Source organism: Temnothorax americanus, unplaced genomic scaffold (genome assembly GCF_048541705.1).
Source record: "Temnothorax americanus isolate GAGA-0224 unplaced genomic scaffold, ASM4854170v1 Scaffold46, whole genome shotgun sequence".
Classification (NCBI taxonomy): Eukaryota; Metazoa; Arthropoda; class Insecta; order Hymenoptera; family Formicidae; genus Temnothorax; species Temnothorax americanus.
The window spans coordinates 1302490-1324365 of NW_027509613.1; the positions used below are offsets into that span (position 1 = coordinate 1302490).

At 37.7% G+C, this 21876-nt stretch overlaps 1 protein-coding gene across 3 annotated transcripts in view; it reads right to left on the reverse strand.

The window, feature by feature from the left end:
* The window catches only part of Src64b (Tyrosine-protein kinase Src64B), a 50507-nt gene that overhangs the window by 17709 nt on the left and 10922 nt on the right, over positions 1 to 21876 (reverse strand). The window lies entirely within an intron of this gene.

Below are 21876 nucleotides of genomic sequence, written 5' to 3' on the forward strand. Positions count from 1 at the left end.
ATTCGTTGATTTTAATTCGCGTTATAACTTATTTAAGGACTAAAATGATAAAACTGCCCAGACATAGGTACGTGTACAAACATTGGTACATTTACCTTACGTATTTGACGTTTTAAATGTAATTAAAGCTAAAGCAAAACTTTGTTAAATATTATTTCCAGTTTTGAGCGACCAATAATGCTGCATTAAATTTCAATGATTTACAAATAAAAAACTGTTAGAATTAACTTTTAATATTTTATTCTAACAATACGCCTTCAAATTTTACAAAGATATAACGCTATATCCTCATAAAACATTTTATAACATTAATAAATTCTTGTAATTTTCCACATATGTATATTCCTCTTGTTCAGAGTTCAGATTGCACAATCCGCGCGCGTAACTGTTTTAATATTCAAATAGGAATTCATAATAATTTCGTCGTTTAGAAATTCTCGATAATCGACAGACTGCCATTCCAGATTACCCGCGCAAATCGGGCGCGCACGAATCGGTTCGAATAATCATTAATAATTTAAAGGTCTCCACGGTCGATAAGCCGTATTATCCCGTCATTGCGGTCGAATGCTTATAAGAATGGGACTTTCACATACCGCCCGGTATCGACGGCCCCAGATCTAATCGCGGCAAAATCTTATATATACGCGCGGGCATAAGCGGGCAGGCGTGCAATAACGCGGCCAATGTCGAGAAGGTGTCGACACGGCACTTTGCATTGCGTCGCGGCACACGCATGTGACGCGACGGTGCGCCCGTGCAGACGCGTTAAATCGATCCCTTTACCCAGACTCCGAGTGTCGCGATTAACTTCGCGACAGCGAGCAATGAGACACGTGGGGGGGGGGGGGAGAAAGGATGCAGATAAAAAGGGGGAGTACGATCGAGGAGGAAAGGAAAGCCTCGAGCAAGGACGGAATTAGCGCGTAACGATAAGAAGGAAAACGTATAGATATACGAAGTAGAAATGAAGTGAAGGATCTTTTAAGCACGCTTTCTTCACCCACATGGAAAATTATCATTAAAAGAGAGCAATTTTTACGAAAATGATTGATTGAGTAATTAAAATTAAAATTATCATTAAAAATATATCTATTTAACTCATTGTCGGTCTTTTTGCTTTTTTAGAGGCGAAAGAAAAATTCAACGTTAATTTAACGTTAATAAAAATATAATCTATTAATTAAAATATAAATTAAAATGTAATTATATAATACTGATAAAATTGCTATTGTGTCACCGAGAACATTTTGCATAAGGCTTCACGTAGTTTCTAACTACGTGAAAGGCTCAAAAGGGCACGCGGGGCAATTTCAACGACGCGGGGGTGGCGCGAGATCTACAGCGTGGGGTAGACGTCGACGTCTCTCTCTCTCTCTCTTCCATCGGGCCGTGCTAATGCTTCGAATCTGCTCGGTCTTCCGGCCAACGCGCCGACAAAGCTTTGATGCCCCTAGTACAGTCGGAAAAAAGCTCGAGGAGAAGACTTTACGGAAGGGGATTGTCGGCACCGGAAGGGAATACAAATAAGTAAGATTGAAAGAAATCGTAATTATAATATTACACGTTATCAATAAAAACTTTTATTCGACTTTTGTACAAAAATCACATGTCACTCGATAGAATATAAAAAAAAGAGAGAAACCTACGCTTTCATTAACTTCTTTAGATATTTATTCAAATAACTGTCTAGAGACGAGATGGAACAGGGTGCGAACGAAACGATAGCGTTAAATTCCCCGGCACGTGCAAATTATGTGCGTGCAGCACGTTTTTCGACGATACACTTTTCGCGACGCCCGCGCCGTATACGTAATAAAATTGACCCGCGCGCGTTTGCACCTTAATAAAAAAGCATCGCGGCACGCAATTGGCGAACAGTCGACCCGATATCTATACGTTATTCCGCGTCGTAACGCTTCGCGTCGCGAGTTTTTCAATGCGGCACCGCACGTGCGACATAGCCCGCATAATGCAGCCCCCGTTTTCCCAACGTGCTGCGTGCCCACACGCGTTGACGCCGAGCGGAACGTTCTCATGCGCGCAAGAATGCATCTCGCGCGCCTCCCGACCCGACGCGACGCGACGCGACGGTTGCTTACACGTTTTTCGCGTTTCCGCCCGTCGGATCGGATTTTCCATGTGCATCGCCGGGGAATATATCGTAAGGACGAATATACGTACGCGGGCGCGAGGGCGCAGGGAAAACTCACGTCGAGGGAGGGATCGATCGATGCGCTCTCGCCGCCGGTTCGCCCGGAAACTCCGTCCAGAAATAAGCCGGCGAGGGAAGAAGACGACGAGATGGGGCGGTGCGGCGACGACGGCGGTGGTTTTTAATGATAGCTCATGCGAGAATTTGATCGTCAAGGACGCTGGTTTATTTTTTTTTCTTTTCAGGGTCTAGAGCGTGGGCTTTTCGCTCCATTCCGTTCCGCGATTCACTTCCGAAACGGGATTATTTATTCTTTATTCATATAACGCGCTTCCAGCTATCGATTGACGCTCGGCACTCTGTTGTGCCGGCGACTAAAAAGAAACTAATGGCACCCTACTTTCGAAATTAGGATAAATAATCGGATTTCTTTTTAACCGCTGAATCTACTTTGCATACTGCCCCGTGCGAAATAATTATTGATTAGATAATGAGATAATTACCTCATAATTGCTTACTGCGTTTTTATAATTTATGACGGCTCGACAGCTGCGGTTATTTGCCCCAATTATTTACCGTTGTTGCGCCTATCATTATTATTATTATTATATATTTTGTATTTTATTATTACTTTTTGCATATATTTAATATCTCCGTTGTATTTGGATTAATTTTATCAGTTGTAATCAGCATTATCTTGAAAAATATGCATATTACTATGTGATTGCATCAGTATCCTCCCTCCTCTTTCTCTTCTCCCCCCTCTCGACGATTCGTAGAATTTATATCAAATTTGAAACAAGTTTCTTCTCCCAAACAAACTCGTTGAATTCCCATTAAACATATCTCCGACTCTTACGTTGCATTTCGTAACTGCACGTGCTCCAGTTGTATATTATTTATACCTTACACCTCCGGTGCATTATATATATTACTAGCAGTCGCAGCTCTTTCTCAAGTGTCCTCGACATTATTTTAAGTTTGAAGTAAAATATTTTCTTTCACTCGAAGTCACCGAATTCTCGCGCACTTTACCTCCCTTGAATTATTGCCGCCACGTCGTAATAGCGTTATGCACAGTACGTTATATACAGCTGGCGTTTTTCGTCGTTTTATATACGCGGCATTACGCGTCGTTTCCGAAACAAAATGGCCATCGTAATTTCCCGACTACAGCGGCATATAGCGCGCGTTCGTCCTGACGCCGGCGCCGCGGCGGCCCGTCGCGTCGTGGATCAAATCAGCGACTTTCAGGTTTCTAGAGCACTTGGACGCACCGCATTTTAAAGGTCGGCGCCCTGTTCTCCCCCCTGGCGCGACTAGCTTGCACGCTCGTCGCTCGATATCCCGAAGCTGTTGTTAGGTCGAGCTTGAGAAGACTTCCCGGCGGAAACGTGAAAACTGCAGCACAATCCACTCGCCGTCAAGATAAGACGGCTCTTGTTAAGATGAATTGACGAAAATTATGCAATCGGTATATCTCAACGAGAATGCATGCGTCTACCTTTCTTCCCCCGAGAGAATATAAGGGTCTCGTCCGGACTGAATAATTTACGATTTACGAAAGAAGTCGTGCAGGCGTGTATCCCCGAATTATAAATACGATGTTCAATCTCAGTTTTAAACGGGAAAAATATGTTTCGAGTTTTAGACGTCAATAGCTTTTTATAAACGCGCTCTGTTAAAATAATTTCTCGCAAATTAAGCTTGAAGAGTGAAAATGCAGAATAAAATCTCATTCCACGTTCGACTGCAAGTAAACTTTTAACCAGGCTTGACAAAGTTTAGCAGACTTTTAATTTGAAGTTTAGTTACCGAGATTTAAACTCTTTGGAGTGGGATGTATTGTAGTGTTCTTCTTGTCTTCCAATACGATAGATTTACATGATAAAAAATGCTATATAAATAATACAGAATATATATATATGATATCTTTTTGATATATCCACCTTACCAGCTTACTTATAAGAAAAAGAAAAAAAGGTTTCCTATGTCAATATTATTAAATGAAAAAAATCTTACTAGAAAATAGAAAGTTTTTTGATAAATCTTCGAATCTTATACGCGAAGATTTTATCGTAAAATATGAAGATAAATTATTGGTTCTCCAAGAGTTGACATAAAAAATTATAAGTTCGCGATACTCAATCGCTTTTCGTTGAAAAGAAAGTCCACGTCAGATTAATTAAAGGACATTGTAAATCTTGTATTGACGATTTCCGAATATCCTAAATGTATTTTTCATTCTCACTCTTAGGTTCACGCGATCGTCATTTGTGTTTGACCCTCTTGACGACGCCGACGTCGTGTGAAAGACTCGCGAGTAAAGCAGGCACTTCGAGCCGAGACGACCGAACTATTGATAGTACTGCCAACGTGGCCTTTGAGAAATTCGTCTCGCGGCCTCGCTTTCTTTTTCAGGCGAGTCTATTTGACTTTCGGCGTGGGCACAACTATATATACGTCTGCTCGCGTCCTCTCTCTCGTCGCCGTAGATTCTCTAGTCTAGCTTGAGAATTCCGATTAACTCCAGTTTGACGCGAAAAAATCCAGGCTTTATTCCTCACTGACAGATGCATAATGCTCGTGTCGCTATCGTTCATTCGCGTCGGATCGTCCCGGCCGTGATGCAATGCAGGTATAACGGGCTAACGAGCCGCGAGAGACGTTTCTATGGGACTATATACGCTTCGCAATACCAAAGCAGAACAACAAGATCTCGTATTTCAAGAATAGGTCTATTAATTATGTTTGTGAGAGATTACTTTCTAAGGAAAAGATTGTATATTACTTGTTCAGTGAAGTGTATCTGAAGGAACTTTATTTGAAACTTTATATTTTAGAAAGCTATTATTATATTTTATGTATGTGAGAGAGAGAGAAAGAGAGAGAGAGAATAACCTGCTCTAAATATAAGCTTTCTCAGGTTTATGTATAATTTTCGTTTGAGATTTATAACAATGTGGAATTGACATATGTTTGTAAGATGACATATTATGTGAAATTGACATATTTTTAAAAAATGTATCCGAAAAAAATATTTTCGAAAATTTTAAAATATTTTTGAAATAAAATAAAAGCGGCGACTGCCGTGTGACAAGCTCAGTATGTGTACGTGATATATTGCACGTTTTTGTAATATCGGGAAGGCGTTATGCACGTTGTCTCAATATATATGGAAAATCGATTTTCTAAATTACCTGAATGCGGAAATTTATTGACAATTCCGATGAAGCGTGAAATTGCCTCTGGTATGTTGCCGCGCCGGTTTGGCGTAAATTACACCCACAGTCTGCAATGACCATTCCCAAGTTAAGTACGTCTGACACGTAGCGGTTAAACATGCGTTTAAGACTACAATGCAAGGATTAATAAATATACCGAAAATTAAAACTTATAGAAAAAGAGTCGGGAATCTAATCGCTATCGATAAACATTGGCAACAACAGAAGGCTGAACGCGTCAAGAGTGTACGTTGTTAAACCGCGAAACTCAATCACGAAAATTCACCGAAACTGGGCCCACCGAAACGAGTTGTGTACGCGCGTTTCAGTGTAATTACGTTCCCCGATATTGTATTCTTGGTCGCATTAGCAGCTGTGATTTTCGACAGGGAGTGTGCCGCGCACACAAGAGAACGCGATCGATAGTTACAATACGGTTGCTGCGTATATGTTACATCGCGCGATATACCGTAGGTATATGTACGTTGATTTAACACCGAGCAATACGCAAGCAGACTTCTCAATTAGTACCCTCGTATTAAAGATGGAGTATAATTTATGTACTCCGTGCGCGCAAAATTATAATGTTAACTTCAGACATCGCGACATAATGCGTATACGGAATTGTCGCTGCGAGGTCTCCGCCGCGAGTATCGTGCCTCGGCAACATTAAAATTACACGACAAATTCGGCGGAATGAGCATAGCTGTAATTCTGCAGACAATTAACAGCATTTTCTGGGACAGCTTCATTTTGTACTAGGAAGTGACTTTAAAGCAAATGAATGTCTGCTATATCATACATAAAAATGAAGCAAATTCAAATGTAATTAGAAAGAGAATTAAATTGTTATACCGGTGTATAATGAATAATTTACTCTACAATGCATAATTTTTAATAATCCTATTTAAATTCAAAAATCACATGCATATAAAAATATAAATACAAAAAAGTATATGTGTATAAAAAGATACCATATATGAAATATAAAAAATATAATAAAATGTATAGGAATATTTTAAAACGGCTGTGGCAGTATTCAAAATAATACAAGTTTTTAATATGAAAGAAATTTATATATTTTTCCACTACGTATATAAATTCAATATTATCAGATATATATATATATATATATATATATATCCTATATATCGTCTTTAATGTTACTACATAAAGTATGGAACATTTGCGTTAGAGTAAAAGGGGTTCATCTGGTATATCTCGTTTTTGAGATGTTTTAATATTACATTAATCAGCAGAAGGGCGCACCGAGACGCGATGGGTCGTTCGCGCTTGTTTACCGATGGTTCGACAGGAAGTTGAAGCGGCGCATACTTTAGCAGGGCAAAGGCACCGCGGGAGCTTCAACAGATGTGTCGATAGATCCGCGTGTTCATAACCGCGAGTGAGCGTACAAACGAGCGGAGCTTCCTCGTTGCCGCGCGAGAGACGACGATCCGGAGTCACGGCCCTGGAAAATCGCTCCGCTTCGGCCGAGAGAGAGAGAGAGAGAGAGAGAGAGAGAGAGAGAGAGAGAGAAACGTAAAGGGTGGTTACCGTGTGTGCCGGTGCCGGTGCCGGTGCCGGTGTCTATTAATGTCGCGGGCCTATTTCCGGATATATCTCGTGGTTGCCGTGCGAAAATTTACCTCCCTCTTGCGCGGAACGGAAATCGATCGATACCCGCGCGCGCTTCACGGCGCTCGCAGTCGAACGGGGTGAGATGGAGCGCGAGCGCGAACGAGTGCCGCGCCGATTCCGTAATGAAAAAGAAGAAACAAAAGGGGACGACGGCCAAAGGAGAGCGTAGACTCTCGCGCGGGAGACCATTTGGACAGGATTGCTATTTCCGTGGCGCATTCCCGAGCCGAAAGCGACCGCGCGTCTTAATTCCCAGTAATTATTGTGATAGCATATTATTAATTACTTAATTTGAAACCATTTATAGATCGAGTATCGCATTCTTGCCGAACATTTAAAACTGTGGAAGTACACACAATTTCTTATTTCGGGTTTCAGTTATACTTATTTTCTTGTTATGTCTTGCGTTGCTTAAAAGAAAAATCGGATAACAGTTATATATAATATCTAAATTGTAGATCAGAGATATTAAAATAATATATCTTTAATAAAGAAAAACACATAATGTGCACTTTCTCTTTAATTTAATTTACAACATGAAAATGAACGTTTTATGTAAAGCACATCTTATGCTATAAAATATGTAATTTGAATGATATATATGGTGGAACAAATGTTCCTATATTTATGGTTTTCGGTCATGGCTTGTCACTTTCAACTTTAGTTTCATCTATTTCTATTTACATTTAGCTCTTACATTTTATTTATCATCGATTATAATTTTGGGGCGGTATATTATACAAAGGTGATACTTTACATATCAATGGTGAACATACTTTATAAGCGAGACTCATGAACAGATCATACAGTAATCTATCGATGTAATCGATGAAAGAGGCGATTTCCGGTATCGCGCAGCACTGGATAAACGCTCGTGCTCCAGAAGCTCAAAGATACATTGAACGTGCGCGAGGTATATCGGATAAACGAACAAATTGCTCGATTGCAAGTCGCGGCACGGCCGATCGATCGACGCCGCCGTGGAGATTTCATAGTTGCGGGATGCATCGCGAGCAAGATTTCAATTTTATCTCGTTGCCATCGCGAGTGCATATGCATTGTGAAACGCAATATTGCATTAAATAATCAAAAGAACATGTATACTTAAGATAGCGTGTGGTGGAGGCATATATTTATGAGAATTGTTTGTGATAAATTTCAGTTATTTGCAATGGCTTACATTTTGTAATGTATGCACATGTATGTATATATATGTACATATATGCGAATTGTATAATATGTATCAGGAAGGCATTCTGCATTCAGAGTCGACTAGCGCAATTTAACTTCGTGGGCATACTATATGAATTCTGATTAGTCCTCCCATGCTTGAAAACTGCATTTTGTTCTATTTGACGTGCAATTAAATGCGTAAAAAAATACTTGGCGGGAGATAATGCTCCCTCTTGAAGACAAGCGAAATGATGCTTGGAAGATGATTATACGCGAGAAAAAAATCACACCGAGCACTCTTCGTATAAGAGAGCGGAAGGACAAGAATGCGTGACGTAAAACTATGAAGAAAACAACGCGAGAGATAATTTTTATTATCGCAAAAGGGAGCGTTGTTGATGCGTATAGTCGAGAATGCATGGGGCAACGCAGGAAAAGGAAGAAGAGAGGATCGGCGGTCGGTATATATTTTTAAGTGATCGCAGCTGCGGTTTGCGCCAAGATTAGATAATACGTCGCTGCGTCTCGTGTCCCGACAAAATCCCCGTGTGCATCCTGCTTCGATGAACATGTATCTCCTGCGAGAACAACTCGACGAAGGGACAGTCTTTACGAAGGGAAAAGATCTGATTATGGGGTAAAGTGTAAACTATTATCTTGGATACCCAGCACGTTTATCGGCAAACATATATAGTAGATTGCTTTAAAGACCGATAGTTCTAATAAGCAAGAATGTAAGAATCTATCAATCGCGCTATTTTTTGTAAGATAAATTAACGAGATTTTGTTATGGTATTTTGTTAAGGTTTAAGTAAACATTAAGATAAATACATTATTAAGAATTAAATATATCATAAGAATTTTTAATTAAGATGCTGATGCGCTTCTGATATCTGAAACGCTCTAGCAACATCTTACGAAAGTTCCTACCAAAAGAAAAAAAAATTCCATATACGAATAAAAGTATTCATCAGTATTCATTACTTTCAGCAATTCCTATTTAATTTTAGAAAAAAAAATGATTATTAATGCAATAAAAAAATTCAGTAAAGGCATGAGATGAACGCGATCGATGCAACCAGTGAATGTTACATGTCAATCTCAGGCACATCTTATCGTCGAATAAATTGCGTGCATGAACCATCGAAAGTGACGGCAAAGGGTAGAAATCGGACAATCGGACAAGGGAACGTGGACGACGGTGCCGAGAGATCATCTTTCGGCCGTCGTTAACCACGTGCTGCCTGACATCCATTTCTCTGATCAACGGGGAACGAGGGAACCAAACAACAGCTCTCACCACGTGGCGCGCAGATGTGCCCCTACTGATGGGTCAGTATTACCAGTTGTGCGATTGTGCCTTTCATGCGCACGCGAGCATGCATATTAACCCTTAAACTGCATGCCTTAAACCCTATAGGGTAAGCTCGGGTAAGATGGCCAACCTATATGTTCTTTCAATCTAGCTCGTCATATGAAACATCGAATGGACATAAGTTGGCCATCTTTCCTGTATGGCCATCTAACCCGAGTTTACCCAAAAAGTTTTTTTGCTTTGAAGTCAGTCTGGTTAAATCAAGAAAATATGATAGAGGATACGCCGTACAAGCAAAAAACATTTATTTGTACACTTTACTCGAATAATTTGTCAAATATTCTCAATAACATGAAGAATATTTTATATGTCTACTATTTTGACACGCAACCAAATTATTTAAAAAGTACAAGTATATTTAAAAACACGATATTTTTTCTTTTTTTTAAGGTTACTTACTTTTAAGGTTCCTTACGTGAATATATAGTGCAGCAATTATCGCGACACGATTCGTTTGAAGAAATCGCGGCCAACACCCCGCAATGGATGGGTGACGAAATGGGACGCGACTGGGTGAAGTTAAAGTCGAGTAGCGATGTCTCAGAGATCCGAAATGGAAAATCACAAGGGAAGGTGGATCGTCTACAACGACGTCTTGAGCTGTTTATTTCGGACGTGATATACGTGTGAGACGTTGGCAATACTTCGAAAATAGATATATCGTATAGAATATATATCCGTGCTATTTATATATTTCCTTTGTTTTTGAAATGCGACTTGTCATATATATTTTATTATAAACTATAGAGACGAGACACGATATTAGTCGATAAATCCAAAGCAGCCCGACGATTATTCTTATCTCATTGTATTTTTTGCTAAGGAGTTGACTAACTCATATTACGTATATACTTTAAATTTTGTGTATCTACAATTTATAAGAAAAAACGTTAGCTGAATATATGAAAGTGAATTAATATAAAAAGATATTAGATATTGCGTATATTATTACGTCCTTATATTTAAAATACTATAAAACAAAAAGAAATTTTTTTTCGTTTAAAAATTGTATCTTTTTCGATTTTAGTTTCTATTAAATTACATCTTCCAATAGAGTAAGTAAGGATTTTGAAGGTGAAACACATAATTCTGTTATACCTACGACCATGTTATATAAAACATGAAGTAGCGACTCCTTTGATGTGTATATTAATACAAAGTATTAATGATATCATCTCCGTAATGATTTTCCGTATCAAAAAATTAATTTTTCCAAAGTCGGGTGCCAGATTCACATAAGTGTATTAATGTGAAAAGTTTCCAAATTACCAAGGGAGAAAAAGCTGATCGATATTTCTCGTACGCCACTTGTCCTCCCTCACCTATAAGTATACGCTTTTGATACTCGCGAAGTATATCTCGTGTCATCCGCGCTCTCTCAACGTCATTCGGGGCCAATGACTTACAGCGCGCGTTCCTTTGAAGTGTTTGCCTATGTTTTATTTATTCCCCGTCCCGCGTACCCCCGCGACCTGGGCCGCATCTCGACCGAATTCTCGTTCTTTGTCCTCTCATCCGTGCACAGGGGATACAAAAAGATCCCCCGGGTAATGCTTTCCACCTGAATAATACCCGCGCAGTCTCCGGCGACGCTATAATCCAAAAAACATTTACTTCATTGAAAATCACGTGATTAACACGCTATCATGCTGACATTTTTTTATCCGCGGTTATCTCGTCTATCCATTTATTTAGACAACTTTAAACAAAACTATAAGTCCTCCTTTTTTTCTATCTTTATAATGTCTTCCATCGGATAAGATTCACATTTCACTTTCTGTGGGGTCTATACGAGTTTGATGCGTGTCTTCCGTATGCGTAATATACATCTTATCATTAGCTCTGATTACCCATATGGAATCCAATTGACGTCTGACCTACAATTTCGTAATTTACTCAGTGCAATTTCAGCGCGATTTAATCCCTGATGTTATAGACGAAGTCGATACACGCACAATTATATAGTTGCAGTTTCTCAGACTCTATTTCTTTCTTTTTAGATTTTTTCAAAAAGTATTTTGGATATATATGTGTATATATATATATAAAATTAACATTAACAATATGTAATTAACATTATATATTGTATATACATATAATGCTAATTACTTATAATGTTAATTATATAAGTGTTAATTACTATGTAACGTTAATTGCTTTTATTGATTAATCATCTAACAACACAAAAAATAGGAGAAAAAATATTATTACGTTGAAATTAATATCTTCAATTTCATTTTTTATCCGTACAAATTTCGCGTACAAATAAAAAGTAAAGTTTCAACTTTAGCTTTATGAAATTAAGTTTTATGAAGTCGGAGACATTCCGTACATCTCTTATTGTTAAGATTTACTCGCGCAAACTCAAGCAACATTTAATTCACACAACTACAAAAGAAGAAGATTGCTTTATTCTCGATCTCTATTTCTTTTTTAAATAGTATATCAATATAAAAATAATCTTCTGAAAAAATTGAAAGAGAGAGATATTATTCAGTTATTCAAGGAGTTACGCAGTGAAAATTATTTCATGGAAAAATTGTCTCGCTTGAAGAGATATATTCTCTTCAAGACGGCTAGTTGTTCGAGGGAAGGTGAAGAAAGAAAAAGGGCAGGCAGCATGAATCGTCGAATAAAGAACGAATAAAAGATTGCCAGTTGACTCGCGTCTGTCGCTGAAATCACCACCTCGCCGACGAAGAAATTATTGGCCACGCGGCCGATAAAATTGAGCCGCTCTTTCCCCCTTGCTTCTTTCACGCTCAAGTGCGTCGATCCAAGACCGGATATCGATCCTTGATTCTGGTTTCGGGCATCTTTCAACGACTTTTGTACAAATCGCTAGTCTTAAAGATGAGTATCACTGTACTTAAGTTTGTATACTAAAATATAGAAAATAAAATCTGTGTATTTAATAATTGTTGAACAAGTTTTGGTTTACTGACGTCCAAGAATTATTATCTATTTACTCTATTGTAATGTTTGATCTAGAAATTCAAATTATCTTTTACGTACAGACTTGAAAAGAGCGTAATATTGACAAGTTCAGATTTCGCCATAGAAAATGCGCATAGAAATCTTTTCGTTTATTCCTGACACTATATAAAATCCGACAATTGGTATAAAAAATGTATTTTCATATTTATAGTATTTGAAATAAAAACTCATTGAAATTATGACGCGTTTTCATCTCTTTCCATCTTTTACTTAAAATAAATAAACTCAATGCAAGTGCAAATAAATAAACTCACTTAAGTGAGATGTACTTCGCCTCGTATCAACGCCTAAGCATCGATACTAGGTCACCGCGACACGGTTCGATGAACGCGACGTTCACATAAGGCCTGCAGTTTCTTAAGCTCGTGAAGAGCGCCTAAGCAAGCGCATTGAATACCGATGAGTCCTTCGCATTGTCAAGTAACGTTCCAGTTCCGCTTATACGCATTTTTCACCCGTATATACGACATAAAAAAAAGAGAGAGGGAGAAAGGAGATGAGAGACACGTTTCACGTGCCATGCGTCTTACGTAGTCGATTCGTTCGGTCAATAAATGTATATCGTTCGATGCCAAGAGAAATCGGTAATTTATGAACTCGCTTCAGGTATAATTTCACATTTGTATTTACACCTTTTTCATAATCATAATATATTATAATATTATAAAATTATTTTGTAAGTAGCATGGAATAGTTACAGGATGATGTTTGAGATCAAAGACAGAGTAAGTGCATAGTTTGTGAAGAAATAACGCAGCTCAAAACAGGAAGAAAAAACACATTCATAAATAAGACGTCTTTGAATGAGAAAGATCTCTGCTAAAGCGGAGGACCACGGACTCATAAGTTATATATATACCGTTAAAGTCGTCGTGTAGTCGTCGCTCCAACAATAAGTCGGAGCTAAGTAAATTCGCCTCTTCTGGCCATATTTTATATAATCCAAAAAGGGACAGCGCGGATTGCTTATGCCCGGCTTACTTCATTCAACTGCCGATGCAACCAAACCGTCATTCTACTCTTAATCCAAAATGCACCGCAAATACCGTGCCCGCATAGGAAACTGCGCGGCGTGTTTCAATGCTACGTCATTAACAGTTGGGAAAGTGGTCCCATCGTTCTGCACCTCTTTGTTCGCCGCCGTGATTAAACTTCGTCCCGGCGCTACTTTTGCGCGCCGTTGTCGTTACGCTCTCGATTGTCGCGTGCAAGCGCCGGAGGTTCGCAAATTCCGAAGCCTTAACGATCGTGCGGTAATCAAGAATATTCGCACGAAAGAATTGAGTGTTCTGGAATTGAAAGCCCACAGCGAAATGCGACTATAATACACACGATTCTTTATCTCTCTCTATCGCTATATACATATATATATATATATATATATATATATATATATATATATATAATTATTTGATAAGAAAATACTTTATGAATCTAATAAGGTAAAATGTATCAATGCCGGGACGCTTAAGACCCTGTCTGGACACCTTTATTATTTTAGTTTTTAACCCTTCGCTGAACAAGTGAGGCTTTAAAGACCCGGTTGATATTTCAGTTTTGAATTTTTCGGAGACTTTACGGACTCATAAAAAAATCTAAACAAGAATCAGGCATATATAACGGTATAAATAGATCCTTAAAGCCTTCAAAAGTATACTTGAATTTTTCAGATTTTCTATGTCACTTATTACAGCTTGAAAATCTTAACTGGCCTAAAAGACCCACACGTTCGACGGAAGCAGCAAAATTACACATGTTCTGCGAAGGGTTAAATAAGTATAACACAAATTAAAATCAAAGATAAAAATATAATACAAGAAAAATATTTTTATCTTTCATTCTTTGATTTTAATTCGCGTTATAATTTATTTAAAGACTATAAAATGATAAAAATATCCAGACATAGGTACGTGTCCAGACATTGGTACATTTACCTTAATGTAATCGTATATAAACTTACGTACTTTAAGAAATTTTAATTTCGATCGTGATTCGTGTATTTATTTTTTCGTGTACAATTTAAAAACTCCCAAAGAGATAATTATATCGTATGTTCGAATTGTTCTTATGTACAAAGGGGAATTTAAAATAAGAGCGGACTCATTAAAACTGCGCAAGTAATACTTTAAACTGATACGAGGAAATCAAGATCATGTACGATATCAATCTCCGAAGGCGCAACAACAGCAATTTGATAGCGTTTCCACCCCCTCCCTTTCGTCGGAGCCTGTGATCATTTCGCGTCCAATTATTTCGCGGAGACGCCTCGTTACTGGCTAAAATCGGGGAAACAACGAATAAGTGGCGAGAGTGAGTGAGTGAGATATATATATATATATATATATATATATATATATATATATATATATATAAGGCAATATCTCCCCTCATAATTCCAATCATTCGCCAGATTTATTCTCTCCGCGATGAGCGTGTCCGATGGACCGATACACACCCGACAACGCATTTTGCTTACAGGATGATCCCGTAGTCATCATTATAAATATTCAGGATGCTGGATTCCTTATTTTCCAAGTCCAATGATCGTTTTGTCGTCAAAAAAGAGATCGTAAATATTAATGAGCACATTATATACGACTATTTTTATATAATTAATTACGTGAGTTTCAAGGTGAAGCAAATTTAATAAATAAAGTAAATTTTGTAGAAGCAGGTTCTAAATTGAAATTTAATGCGAGCCACAACAGGTTTACCTTACCCGAGAGAGAACGAGAGAGAGAGAGAGAGAGAGAGAGAGAGAGAGAGAGAATATATGTATAAAGGTTAAATCCCGAGATGATAATCCTTCTATAAGAAGGATCTTCATATCGTGAGACATTACCGTTCACTACAACCCTTTAGCTTTCCAACATTAAACATCTCGTTAACTAGAAATTAAAATCCTAAATCTCTGTTGAGATAAAGTCATCTCGAAGGTAAATAACCGATCAAGTTTCTGTTATCAATCACATCACGTCTCTATTTAAATCGCGAGGAATCCCTCAATTTCACTCGTGACTGAAAAAGTTTCAATTGTCCCAGTACTTTTTCACAAGGATTCTCGTCTCAGATTCCGACAAAGGATCTGCCCCTCAAACGTCCCGTGCGTTAACCGCGAATCATCCCGTATAACAGCCGCGTTACCGCGTCGCGCCGCCGCGCCGCCTCATCGCCGTCTTTGTCATGGGGTCGCACATTGCCGACGACGAGATCGCCCACATAAAAGAGAAAAAGAGAGAGAGACTCTCGATAATTCAACGGAACAGGGCGAAAAAATCAATAGTACAACCACCCCGATGGTGGCGCGCGGACGTTGCCAGGAGGGACTGCAAGGGAACCGGGGGTGGGGTAGGGGGGCGCGGAGGGCTGGCAAGAGTCCGGGGGCCCCCTAACTCACCCGGGGACGCGTGCATATACGCGAGCGCTATACGCTTTCTACCGCATATACTTAATGAACACACGGCGGCAACGTATTTGCGCGCACACGGCGACTGACACCCGGCCTGCCTGCCCGCCGGCCGGCCGGCGAACAGCCGACTCGTCATTTATTTCCTTTTTCTGTTCCCTCTTTCTCTCGGGAGAGCGCAATAACCTTTCAGCCTCTGCTCTCACTTCGGAAGAACGCCGGCCGCTCTTCCGAAGCAGAGAAAGAGAGATACCTCGGCCTATAGGCTCCGCGCGTCTCCCCGTGGTGCACCAAGGTGCGAGGGCGGAACTAAATTTCCGCCATATTCTAGTCGTAAATGATGGTAGAGGGAAATTAACGGGTAGAATTTAATACACGCTTTCGTAATAGTTGATATCGTGTGTTATAATATGTTGAAGATAAAAGATGCAATCTTCTCTCCAAAATGTGACTCGAGATGAATATCGTGCTGTTACGATGCAGAGTTAGTTTAGTCGCCGGGTGGAAAAGCACATTGTTGCAGAGATTGTTTATCTTAATACTCGAACTTATGTAACGTTCGAACTAATTCGATAAACAAAGCCATTCCACGCGAAGTGACGTCTTTGATTATAATGTGTGTATGTGTGTATGTGTGCTGCGCAACTAGGTCATCACGATATATATTTCTTGGAATACGAATACATTTGCTGTGTACACGCCGACACACGTGACTGTTCGAGATTAATGCAATTAATTTTCCTTTTAATCTATTGAAACAGTTATCGAGATTTATGCTCGCTTCTGTGTATATTAATTTGAAAATTTAGTTGCCCACAATTTTCCTTGTTATACCAAAACAGAAACTTTTACTTCGCCAATAAATATTATTTAACAATAATTAACAATAAAGATTATTTATTCGACTCAACTGGCCATTAATTATAATCATCGTGACATTTCGACTATGGGTTTTGGTCTTTCTAAATCGATGCGTAACTTTTGATGCTGATAAGCATCCTTTTTTTAAATTACAATAAATAATTGATTACAAAAAAAATATAGAGAGGGTTCGAACTCTGGCTGGGGTGATATTTTTCGCAATAAATTCTTTGCGGTGATTTTAAAAAAGAATGCTTAACATCAAAATTTACATCGATTAAGAATTAGGACCAAAATCCATCGAAACGTCGTAACAATTATATAATTAATAAAGATGGTCACACATAAGTCGAATAAATAATCTTTATCGTTTCCTTGTTATATCTGTTGTTAATATATATATATATATATATATATATATATATATATATATTTAAAAAATGTGTATATATATATATATATATATATATATATATATATATAAACACAAAGAAAATAATACTATGTTTCTTAAAGTAATGGACTATATGTGACAATGCCATGCATGGAGTATTCGTCAAATTGGGTCATTAACTACTTTGAAGTTGTACAGCCGAAATAAGATCACAAGGCTTTCAACGTCGTTTAAGATGGGAGCAGGCGAAGGGTATCCGCAGAGGGGTACCCTTTTCAGATAACGTCGTAGATCTTCGCTTTCTATCATTCTTTTATAATGCAAAAAAAGTGTGTTACGCGTAAAGTAAATTTACGTAACAAAATCTCTCTCTATAGACTAGCCCTTTGAAAAGAAACGTAAGTATTTATTTTATTTTAAATTTTTATATTTTTAAAACGTGTATTATTTATGTAAGATATTTTATCTAGAATCGAAAGCTAAGCCGGTATTTATATGACTAAACAAGAAAAATAAATCATTAATTATCTTTATAATATTGGTTATACTATTATTATTAACTACAATTATTTAAATAATTTTTAAAGCTCTAAATGCAAAAAATAATAAAATTACCAAAATTCATGTTCATTAATCACTGAAAAAGGTTTTGGGATTAAGATCGGTACAATATATCGCGTGACGACGTTCGTTTCAGGTCACTGAGTTGTTTAAAGCAACTAAAACAATGAACGAAATGGAATTACCTGCAGTTTAACGGTTAATATTCATGCTGATCGCGAAATAAAAGCCTCGGCGTTTAGTCGTGCCATGCTCCTGACGTGATTGTGCGCACGATTTCCACGTCGGCGCTGATCGAATGTGTTAGCATTAGCGCTGAATCATTAACGAGGGTACGGACAAGCGCGTATAGTATACAGATATGATGACGCGGGCGCCACGAGTTCGCCGGCAAACCAGATAGAATCATTCCCCACTTCTATAGAGTTGCAGAATTGACCAGGACGAAGCACTCCCCTATGTATACGCTTTTACGTGTATACCCGAATATATTCAAACGCTATATACCCGCATCGTCGAAGCCCTTGCTTTAAAATCAATAAACAAGACTCAACAGCTATCTTCTTTTAATCTTTTTAATGGTCAAAAATATATTTTCTATATAAAATAAAAGTATCTTGAAATTTGGCTACTCTATATATATTAAAAACAAAAACATTCCTATATCACGGCAATTCGTTATATTTCTGGAAAAGTGTCGCGTCAATTATTTCTACTCTTCTTGAAAGAACAAATTATCAGATAAGACTGCGGAAGATAAATGGTTAACTAAAAAATTGATATACTTATCTTGATATCATAATTACTTAATTTACTTAATTTTCGTAGTAATTTCTCTATTAATTATACACATTAATTTATTGCGTTACTATATTCATAATAATTATAGTCCTAAGTAAATTCTTTTAATCTTAATTAATCTATTTTCGTCATGTTTGGTATTTTACAGTTTTGTGATTTTAAACAAGTGATACCGCTGCACACACGCTGTTCCGTCACACACACGTCTCTTTCCGCCGAAATTTTTTAAAGTGCTTATTACTCTTTCGTCATCCGAATTCTCCGATGTGCAATAAGAACTAATTTTGTTCTATGAGAAAGAAGAGCACTGCAGTGGTATACTTATGTGAGATTTTCTCGTGAGAATTCTCTCGTTGGCGTCACCACGTCTCGACAAGGAACATAAGAAAAAAAAGTAAAGAACAACACCTATTCAAGCAGAAGCGATAAAAGTGGCTGGCCAAGCGGGGTCTCGAATCTCTCCGTCTTCCGGAATGTAGAAACGACTGCGGACTTTTGACGGAGTCCTGAACTCGTGAAGGAGAATCGTCAAGAAAAACCTTAATCCCGCATACCGCACGTCGTGCCGTTCAACAAACCGTGATTTTCCGCGATTTTAAACGACGAGAAAAATTCGAAAGAAAAGAAAAACTTGGCGCGACAATCTACGCTCGCGTATACTTCATTTTTCACGCAAGAATCGCGACTCTCTCGCTAAGCATACAACTAAAAGATCACATAAACGAAAAAAATATTTAATTCAAAAAAGTTGACTGAAATAGTTGTTACTTACGTATTTAACAAATGATTCCGTGACATTGTGCACATTTTGCAGCATCCATTTGAGATTCCATTAGCGCATATTATCCTGATTACGAGTATATACCCTGATTACGAACGCTATCAAATAGAATAATCAATCAATTTAATCTGTATAGTATAACGATGCAAATATAATTTTTCGATTAATCAGAATCAGAGCAACGACAAATGTGTCATTAATCATTTCTGCGTAGATAAGAGAAAAATTAGAGATAAATATTAGAGAAAGAGAAAAACAGAGAAATCTTAAGGCTAACAAATTTTGCGATATACTTTTCAATATAATATCTTTTCTTTTATTAAAGAGAAAAGAGTTCCTCTCCCTTTTTTATTAAAATATAATCAATATGTTCGCGAAAATAAAAAGACAAACATCTTTTGCCTTGAAAGTCACATGACGACATTGGTCCTTCAATCGCGGTATATTAATAGGTATAGAACTACCACACTGGGACTATCTAGAGTTCCTATATAATAAGAGTTAGGACATCGTTATAGCTTTGTCTCACTCCCACTAACTTAGCTGAAACATATGACGGGACCAATTAAAAATCGTCACCACATTGGCTTAACTCTTATTATAGGAACTCTAGGACTATCAGAATTGAAGGGACAACGTGCTAATAATACAGCTCGGCGGGATATCTATTATCTCGTTATGGGGACGGCGATTTGACAAGCTCAGCGCAGAAGGCAGCACCGAAAATGGAGACGTGTCATAATGTTTACATTTAATGAATGGAGAGGTTTGGAGAATTTTTTAACCGGAAAAGTGTGTGGCTTATGGATGTAAAAATAAGGGAGGGTATCGGTTCCCGAAAGACAAGATGATGAAAAAACCGTGGATCACTGCTATAAAACGCGAGGTTTTATGTCCGAATACAAATTCGTTGTGCACAAATCACTTTAGACCTGTGTGTGTGTGTATGTGTGTGTGTGTAATATGACAAATCAGTCAAATACTCGGCAGTATATACCGTTAAAACTTAATATTTATTATTTTATTATTCACCTCTGGATAAAAAATATATAAGCGATCAGAAATGTTTTTTTTTTTTTAATCGAAATATCTTATTATTTAAAAATGACACAATAATTCTCAGTGTATCATTTTTCGCTTCTGACATGGTCACAATAGTTACGTTCAGCATAGAAAGTTGTTTTGCAACGGTTGTAAAATTCGTGAATTTGATTGATGCTCTTAGCTTCGGTCAAAATTAAAAACACTCACCAATCAAATTCCTAAATTTTACAACAGTTGCAAAGCAGTTTTGTCTGCTAAACGCAGCCAGTGATTATTAACGGTCTACGGATTATCTTGCAACACAATAAAACTGAATAAAACAGTTTTTACTTTTTTGACCGACATTTTGATGTTTAATGTAAATATAATATAATAATATAAAGTAATAACTAATTTTGATTGGCCGGAAAAATGTTTTTATTGAATCTATTGTTTGTATTGAAAGACATTATAAAAAAGATAACGAAATGGTATCTTTTTTATGACAATTTTTTCAATAAGAATAAAAGATGTCTTTCACGTATCTTTTAGCTGTGTCAAAAAGATAACTTAAGAAAGACATCGTTTTCGTCATCTTTTAGTGTTATATGTTGTCTGGGTACCTAGTTCTCCCGAAAACGCTATATGTACCTATCTGGTTGCGTCCTTACATACCCCCACTCTCTAGGCAGTCTTTTCTTTGCTTTTCAGTAATTTACCTGAATTCTAGGGTTCGGACGTAAAGCCTTGTGAAGGCCTAATTGTGTCCACAATACTAGAAATCGCTCCGAGATCTTGGACGGAGAAAAAATTGACCAATCACATTTCAACAATTCGACAATTGACCATTGCGATTGGTTAATTCTTTCTCTGTCTCGGAGCGATTTCTAGGATCGTGGACACAAGGCTTAATATTACTTTTCAAATAATCCCCTAGGGTTCGGACGTATAACACTTTTCAAATCTATGTATGTATTTTGTGAAAGTTGGTTGTCTAGGATATAATATAGATCTAGACCCACACAGAAGTGGTGTGCGCTCACTAACCATCACGTGTTCCAACATTTCATCTCTCTCGTGATTTTTTTCATTTTATACGAAAAAATTAAATCTGCCTTGTGCCGATAAACAGTAAGTATGAAAATTGATAGAAATTAGTTATTCTGATTCATTTCTTGATTTAGTTCCAAGTTAAATTTTCGGTAATTCTCTTTATTCTTTGGTATACTCGTGCATGCGTGTATGCCGTATATTCTTCTCCCACGTGGTGGAACACACTACAACGTGTATCGGAAAATGAAATAGAAGATACATTTTTTTGAAGTAAGATAATAATACATTTCGGAAAATCTTAAGCCCGTTCTACAATAGCTGTAAGAGTATGCGGTAAAACGTAAGCAGTAAAAATTGACCAACTACAGTCGATTATTCTTGAATTGTTAAAATTTTATTAGTCAATAGCTTACTGCTTACAGTGCTCACGT